Below are 7,928 nucleotides of genomic sequence, written 5' to 3' on the forward strand. Positions count from 1 at the left end.
AGCACGGGCCATTAATGGGCCAAGAGTTACAAAGGGCCTCATATGGGCCGAAAGACGTCATGGGCCATACATGGGCCGGAAGTTAAAACGGGCTGGAATCATATTGGACGGCCCAGATGATGCTACTGGGCCTAATTCAGATAGGCCATAACAGGCTCTGTGTTTGCGGGCTGTAAATGGGCTATATGCGAACAGGTCGTTAACAGGCTTTCCATGGGCCGGCCCGCCACCTTTTGACCAAGTCAAATGGGCTAGCCTTTTCACAGGAATGGGCCTCTGTTGGGCCGTGCCACGTGTCGACGTATCATAGGTGCCTTCGGTCCAATTAGTGGATGACATCTGTCCCAACAGTGAGATGACACATGTTTACTCCAGCCAATGATGATTTTGAACGTGGAAAATCCCCATTGGTCGGGGCTGTTACCGGGTTATTGGATCCAAAATCGAACCCGATAGCTTAACGGCGTTCCGTTATGGTGGATGCCACATGTCGGTCACCCTTGACGAAAGCACTTCTATGACGCAGGAATTATCGTCATGGAAGTGGCCACTTCCGTGATGATAATTTTGGTAATGTCATGGAACACTTCTACGACAACACATGTATGACTATCTTGATTCTGTCATAAAATCGTCATGGATGTACATGCATGACAGAAAACGTGATCTACTGTGACAAACATGTATCATCTCGGAAGTGTATTTTTTTGTAGTGCGTCTAGCTGGTCGTACTGCGGCCTTAAGCCGGTTCATAAGCCGGTTGGGCAAAAAAGCTATCCCTCTGTACTAGATGATGAAGAAAACAGATCACTTTGTCTGGAGTGATGCTGCTGATCAGGCGTTTGAAGCCTTGAAAAAATAGTTAGCTTAGCCGCCGATCCTTGCTGCTCCTATTGATAAGGAGCCCTTGTTGTTATATGTGGCTGCTAATAGCCGAGCCATCAGCGTGGCAATTGTTGTGGAAAGGAAGGAGTCAGGCAAGGAGTATCCGGTTCAGTGGCTGGTTTATTATGTCAGTGAGGTACTCACTGAATCCAAGCAGAGGTACCCACATTGGCAAAAGATGGTTTATGGGGTGTTCATGGCTAGTCGCAAGTTGAAGCAGTATTTCTTTGGTCATCCCATCACGGTGGTCAGTTTTGCTCCTTTGGGGGATATCACTCAAAACAGAGAGGCCACATGTCGGGTAGCCAAATGGGCCATTAAGCTTGGACCCCATGGTTTGAAGTATCTGCCTCAGACAGCTATCAAGTCTCAAGCACTTGTGGATTTCATTAATGACTGGACCGAGCTGCAGATGCCTGAGGAGAAGTCGGATAGCAAATATTGGACTGTTCACTTTGATGGATCCTGGCAGTTGGAAGGCTCGAGTGCTGGAGTTATTTTGACTTCCCCACGAGGTGATAATTTTGTTATGTTTTAAGGTTGATGTTCCCTTGTACTAACAATGCAGCTAAGTATGAGGCCTTGCTCTATGGTCTTCGGATGGCTAAAGAGGTAGATTTAAGCCTGGTGAGGTGTTTTGGTGACTCAGATTTGGTGGCTCAACAAGTCTTGGGCACTTGGGATTCTAAAGACCCACTCATGGCAGCTTACCGCTGAGAGGTTGATGCTATTGCTGGTCATTTCAAAGGTTATCAAGTGGAACATGTTGATCACAAGAAAAATGAGGCGGCTGATGCTTTGAGCCGGCTAGGATCCCAGAGCAAGCCGGTACCACCTAATGTTTTCCTTGATATTTTGCATAACCCTTCATTCAACTTGCCTACGGAGGAAGATCTTGCTATTTCTGACCCGGAGGCGCAGTTGGTGGTGGCACTTCATGCTATTCCTGATTGGACTATTCCATATTTGGCTTATATGACCCAGGGCAAGTTACCTGAAGATGAAACTTTGGCCCGGCAGATAACTCAGTGGTCTATGTCAATGACTATTGTCAATGGAGAGTTGCATCGCTGCAGTGTCACAGGGGTGTTTCTATCACATCCCTAGCTTCTGGCGATGCACTAGTGCTAGCTCTTAGTGATGCATCATGTTTACTTTTCACAGAAATTGAAATGGGGATGACAAAAAACCCCAGCACCACCTAACTCAACTAGGGTTACTAAAATACTTTTTCAATGAACCCAAAATGCCCTTCTAAAATGTTCATCATCTTGGCATTGGTCTAGAACCTCTCCCAAAAATAGTGCACATTTTTCTAGGCCATTCTGGATTTTTGAATTAAATCATATGTTATTTGCATTTGGACATTTAAATACTAGAAAATGTTTTAAATGTCCAAATAATCGTAAACTAAAACGTTTACTATTGGATATATTTCAAACAGTGGGCCTTAGCAGTTTCATGACTTTTGAGTTAGTATTAGTATTATTAATAAAGCCACGGAGTTGCAGAAAAAATAGAAAACAGGAAATAAAAGGAAAAGAGAGAGAACTTACCTGGCAGCCCAACCGACCCACCACTGTAGCAGCCCAGCTGGGCAAAGCCAGCCCCGCACACCAGGGGCTCCCTGTCGTCTTCCTCCTCTTGCCAGAGCAACCAGGCTGCTGCCTGTCGCCCGCGCGCCGCCCCTGTCCACCTCCTGCTTGCCACCGAGGCGCCCCCGACGCGTCTGGAGATGCCCTGCAGCTCCTTCTACCTCTCCCCTCGCTCTCTGCTCTCTACCTCGACCTCTAGCCTCTCTCCCGAACACACCCGAGCGCTGCCATCGCCACCGCTCGCCGTAGCCACGCCCACAGGCCCTCCCTCGCCTCGCCGACGTGTCCATGGCCTCCGCCTCGACGCCCTCGTCCTCCCCGTTGACTCACTCAATGCCGGACGCCTCAAAATGCCGTCCCCGACCTCTTCTTCATCACCGGCCTTCCCCGAGCCCGCTTCGACGCCTGCTGCAACCGCCGTGAGCCACTGAACCTCTCCTCCTCTCCGTTCTCGCTCTCGTGCGCCGTAACCACCGCAGCCTACTCGCTCGCACGCGCCGCCGCCTGTGACCGCCGCCGACGTGCCTCCGGCCACCTAGCGGTTCGGCCGTCGTGCTCATCTCCCTTCCCGCGCCGCGTAGAGCACGTAGGTGCCCCGCACGAGCTTCCCCAGCCACCGTAGCATCGACCCCGAGCTCACACAAGCTCCGGTGACCGCCAAGGTCATCGCCGGCAACAACTCCGGCCACCCCAGGCCGAACCGCCACCACCACTCGATGCGGACGTGCGTCCGCATCACGTAGATGCCCTTCGCCGGCCATTTGGTCGCTGGAGGAGGATTTCCGATGCGCTCCGCCGTGTCTGGCCTCGCCACCGACTCAACGCCGACGGGTTTGACCCGCTGACACCGGGTTTGACCATGGTTTGACCCCCCAGTGTCACTGACGTGTGGACCAGGCCCTAATTAACCTAGGTTAGTGCTAACGTAACACTAACTAACTTTGTTAGTTAGTTCTTACACTGACATGTGGGTCCCGACCATCAGGTTTGACCTGGGCTGGCGCCTTTGACCTGCTAACGTCACACCAACGTCATGCTGACGCAGTTAACCTTTTTCTCGATTTATTCTTATTCAGGAAATTCCAGAAATAGCTAAAACTTCTAAAATTCATATAAACTCAACCATAACTCAGAATGAAATGATTTATATATGAAAAATAATTAGAAAAATCCAATCTATCCATCTGTATCATTTTCATGCATGTTAGAACAACTTATGGCTGCTGTTTAGGCCAAACCATATAAATGCCATTTAAACCTTCACATATGGAGTTTGAATTTGAACCTAGGGTTCTAACAAACTTCATTTAACCTGTTGCTAGTTGCATTAGCTCAAACCACATAATATTGCCATGTCATGATCATGCATCATATTGTGCATTGCATTGATTGTGTTCCTCCTTGTTTGCCCCCTCTCAGTAGACGATGTACCAATGATGAGTTTGATGACACCGATGAAGAGCTATACTATCTTCAGAAGTGCCACGCAAGCAAAACCCCCTTGTTCATCCCGATACAATCCCACTCTCTCGCTCCTGCTCTCTTTTATTGCATTAAGACTACAACGATTCATCTGCTAGTTGTTGTGGTAGTTGAACCCCTTTTCCTCTGCATGACCTGCCATTGCCACAGTAATTAGATGAACCCACTAGCACGAGTAGGAGTTGTTTGAGCCCTGATGTGCCTACTCATTCATGCTTGTTTGTCATGCCTGCTACTACTTAGAGTTGAGTCTGGTCTGATTCATCAGGGATGAATTCGAATGATGTTGAACATGTCCTACTATGTGTGAGCTAAGAGTGTGAACACGATTTGGTAAAGGTAGCAGTGAGAGGCCATGTAGGAGTACATGGTGGGTTGTCTCATTGAAGCCGTCCTCAGGAACTGAGTTATGTGTTTGTGATCCATGAAACAGCTACTACCATGCATTGGGCCCTGAAATATGACCCCGCTCGACTTCTTAACCACCCTAGTCCTCTGTCCAGGAGTTGCAAGTAGTTTTTGGTGTTTGTAGTATGCTGGAGGCCGTGCGCAACACTGACCCGAGGGGTGGGCTGTGATGCGGTAGGCACGTGGCCGGGTATGTCGGGCGCTTGTTTGGTGTTGCGGAACCCTGTACACATCGTTCAGGGCCGTATGTGGAAACCTCGGCCGGACTCCCTGCGGATGGAACCTGGATAGGCGATAAACCTGGACTAGAGACTCGAGTGTTTAGGTAGGTTGTGGTCTACACCCACGTCGGCTTTCGCTTGAAGTCTGCCGAGCACATGTCGTCTGCAGACTCTAAGTGGTGGAAACATGTATGAAGAAGTACACCCCTACAGGGTTATAAATAATCTATTCGAATAGCCGCGTCCGCGATAAAGGACCTCTGGGTTGCCTATACGGTTCATAGACAAGTGAAAGTGGATACTCTAAAATGTGCAAGACAAGCATGAGTGCTATGGGTGGTGTTCTCGTAGGGAGACGGGAGCGGATCCATAGTGGTGTATTGATATGGTGAATATGAGGACTCGTGTGCGCCACCTCAAAAGAGTTACTTGCAGTCATAGTTCAGGATAGCCACCGAGTCAAAGCTGGCTTGCTGGAGTTAAACCCCACCATCCCTTTGTTGATAATGTTGCATATGTTGATAGTTCTGATGTAAGTCTTGCTGGGTACATTTGTACTCATGTTTGCCTATTTTATGTTTTTGCAGAGAGACTTCAGTCTTGCTAGTAGTTCCGCGCGGACTTTGACGTTTAGCTTGTTACCTCAGCTACGATCTTGTGCCCTCAGCGGGCTCTGGTAGATAGTCAGGCTTCTCAGCCTTTTTTTCATTTGTAGATGTCTGTCCTCGGACATGTTAAGCTTCCGCATGTGCTTTGACTTGTATGCTCTGAATGCTGGGTCGTGAGACCCATGTTTGTAATATCTCGCTCCTTGGAGCTTATTGAATAAAATACATGAGTTGTAGAGTCATGTTGTGATGCCATGTTGTATTTGCACATATCGAGCATATTGTGTGCATGTTATTGAAATGCTTGGTATGTGTGGGATCTGACTATCTAGTTGTTTATCCTTGGTAGCCTCTCTTACCGGGAAATGTCTCCTAGTGCTTCACTGAGCCTTGGTAGCTTGCTACTACTGCGGAACACTTAGGCTGGCCGGCATGTGTCCTTCTTCGTTCATGTGTCTGTCCCTTCAGGGAAATGTCACGCGGTATCTACCGGAGTCCTGTTAGCCTGCTACAGCCCGGATTACCGGAGTCCTGCTAGCCCAGTTGCTATAGCCCGGATTCATTCGCTGTTGACCAACATGTTCGTTGTTGGGTCACATATGCCTGTCCCTGTAAGTTAGCGCCACTTTGGGTTCATGACTAGCCATGTCAGCCCGGGTTCTTTGTCTTATGGATGCTAGCGGCACTATCATATACATGAGCCAAAAGGCGCAAACGGTCCCGGGCCTGGTAAGGCGTTACCCATGGGAATACCGTGTGGGAGGCCGCAAAGTGATATGAGGTGTTACATGCTAGATCGGTGTGTCCTAGAATCGGGGTCCAGACAGTTTCAACATTGTGTTTCTCTTGAGGAAGGCTGCGAGATTCTACGAGAGATTCATGAAGGAGATTGTGGTCATCATGCCGGCTCTAAGTCTCTCGTAGCCAAGGCTTTCGTCATGGGTTTTATTGGTTGACGGCTCATGCTGATGCAGAGGATTCGGTCAGTAAATGTGATGCTTGTCAGAAATTTTCAAGACGAGCTCATGTACCGGCTCAAGAATTGAGGATGATTCCAATTACTTGGCCGTTTGCAGTCTGGGGGCTAAATATGGTTGGACCTTTCAAAAGGTCCAAGGACAAAAGACCACCTTTTGGTGGCAGTTGACAAGTTTACAAAGTGGGTTGAGGCAGAGCCGGTCAGTAAGCGTGACACAGAGACAACGGTTCAATTCATCAAAAAGGTGATTTTCCAATTTGGCTATCCTCACAGCATTATAACTGATAATGGCACTAATCTGTCTAAAGGTGCTATGAAAGAATTCTGTCAACGAGAGCATATTCGTCTTGATGTATCATCAGTGGCTCACCCCCAGTCCAATGGCTGAGATAAAAGAGCCAATCAAGAAATTTTGAGAGGCATAAAACCCCGGCTTATGGTCCCTTTGCAGAGGACGCCGGGTTGTTGGGTTGAGGAGTTACCTTCAGTCCTTTGGAGCATCAATACCACCCCAATAGATCTACAGAGGAGTAGAGGAGGTTCTCCCTAGTGACATCCGTCACGACTCACCCAGTGTGGCTGCTTATATTGATTCTTGAGCACTAAATTGAGCATAGCCTTCCAAGTCCACTTTCCATTTGCCCTTGTCAACAATAGAGAAATCCTCTTTGGCATTGTGTTTGGATAGGATAATGGGGTTGACTGGGGCTGTATAGGTTGTGCCAGTAATGATTATATCTTCAGTTTTTTGAGCCGGTTGTGCAGGACTAGGCGGTGTAATGCCCGGATAATCAAGCTACAGTAATCTCCTACTAATGATGCCAAGTCATCACTATTACTGTTGCTAATCTCACTTTGATTCAAAACCAATTCAAATTCAATTTTAAAATAAAGTCAAATAAATTATTTCTCCAAATAGTAAAACAAAAATGTTCCTGCGTTGCAAATTTTCACTAACTAAATGTCATGAGTGATTCAGCATCATTTAAGATAGCTAATTTCCCCTGGGAATTAAAGCAGTTCCAAATCAGCATTTTTTAAATGCTTTTCCATTTGTGAAAAATCCGAATAAATTCAAACTCCTCCCAAACTTTTTGTGGCAGGTGCCAAATATTGTATTGTATTTATTTGGCCAAGTCCCACATTTTACAGAACTCCTTTTGGCAGATCAAATATTGCATAGCATTTTTCTATAAAAAGAAAAGAGCAAAAGAAAGCAAAAAGGAAAAGAGAGAAGCCACCCCACACCTTTGCCACACCGGGCTTTAGCCCACCCCAGCAAGCCGGCCCACCTTCCCCGCATGGCCAATCCCCTCCCTCACCGCTCCTCTGACCGGGGCGCGTCCCCACCAAACTGAGCACGCCGCCCCGTACTGCGACATCGCCGGCGAAGGGATAAGGGCAGCCCCGACGCCTCAGACTCCCTTCCCACTCACGTGCCCTCCGCCCAGATCCATTCGCCCCCTATCCTTGCAGCCCCCCCTCTCAGATCCCCTTCCTTTGGCCTCTCCCTCTCGCTCGGGTGCCTGCCCAACATAGCCATCGCCGCCGCCCTTCGTAGTCTCCGTGGCCACTGTGCCTCCCACGCGGCCTGGCCGAGCTCGTCGGCACCGCCGTGGACCGCCACAACCTCTAGTGCTGCTGGGTGGAGCCGGGAAGCTCCGCATCGAGCAGATCAAGCCGCCCCCTCTCTTCTCGGGCTCCGACAATCTTCTCCGTCTCTAGCGACCTCTGCTGCTCCTAAACTGCC

The sequence above is a fragment of the Triticum dicoccoides genome, chromosome 3B, assembly GCF_002162155.2.
Source record: "Triticum dicoccoides isolate Atlit2015 ecotype Zavitan chromosome 3B, WEW_v2.0, whole genome shotgun sequence".
Lineage (NCBI taxonomy): Eukaryota > Viridiplantae > Streptophyta > Magnoliopsida > Poales > Poaceae > Triticum > Triticum dicoccoides.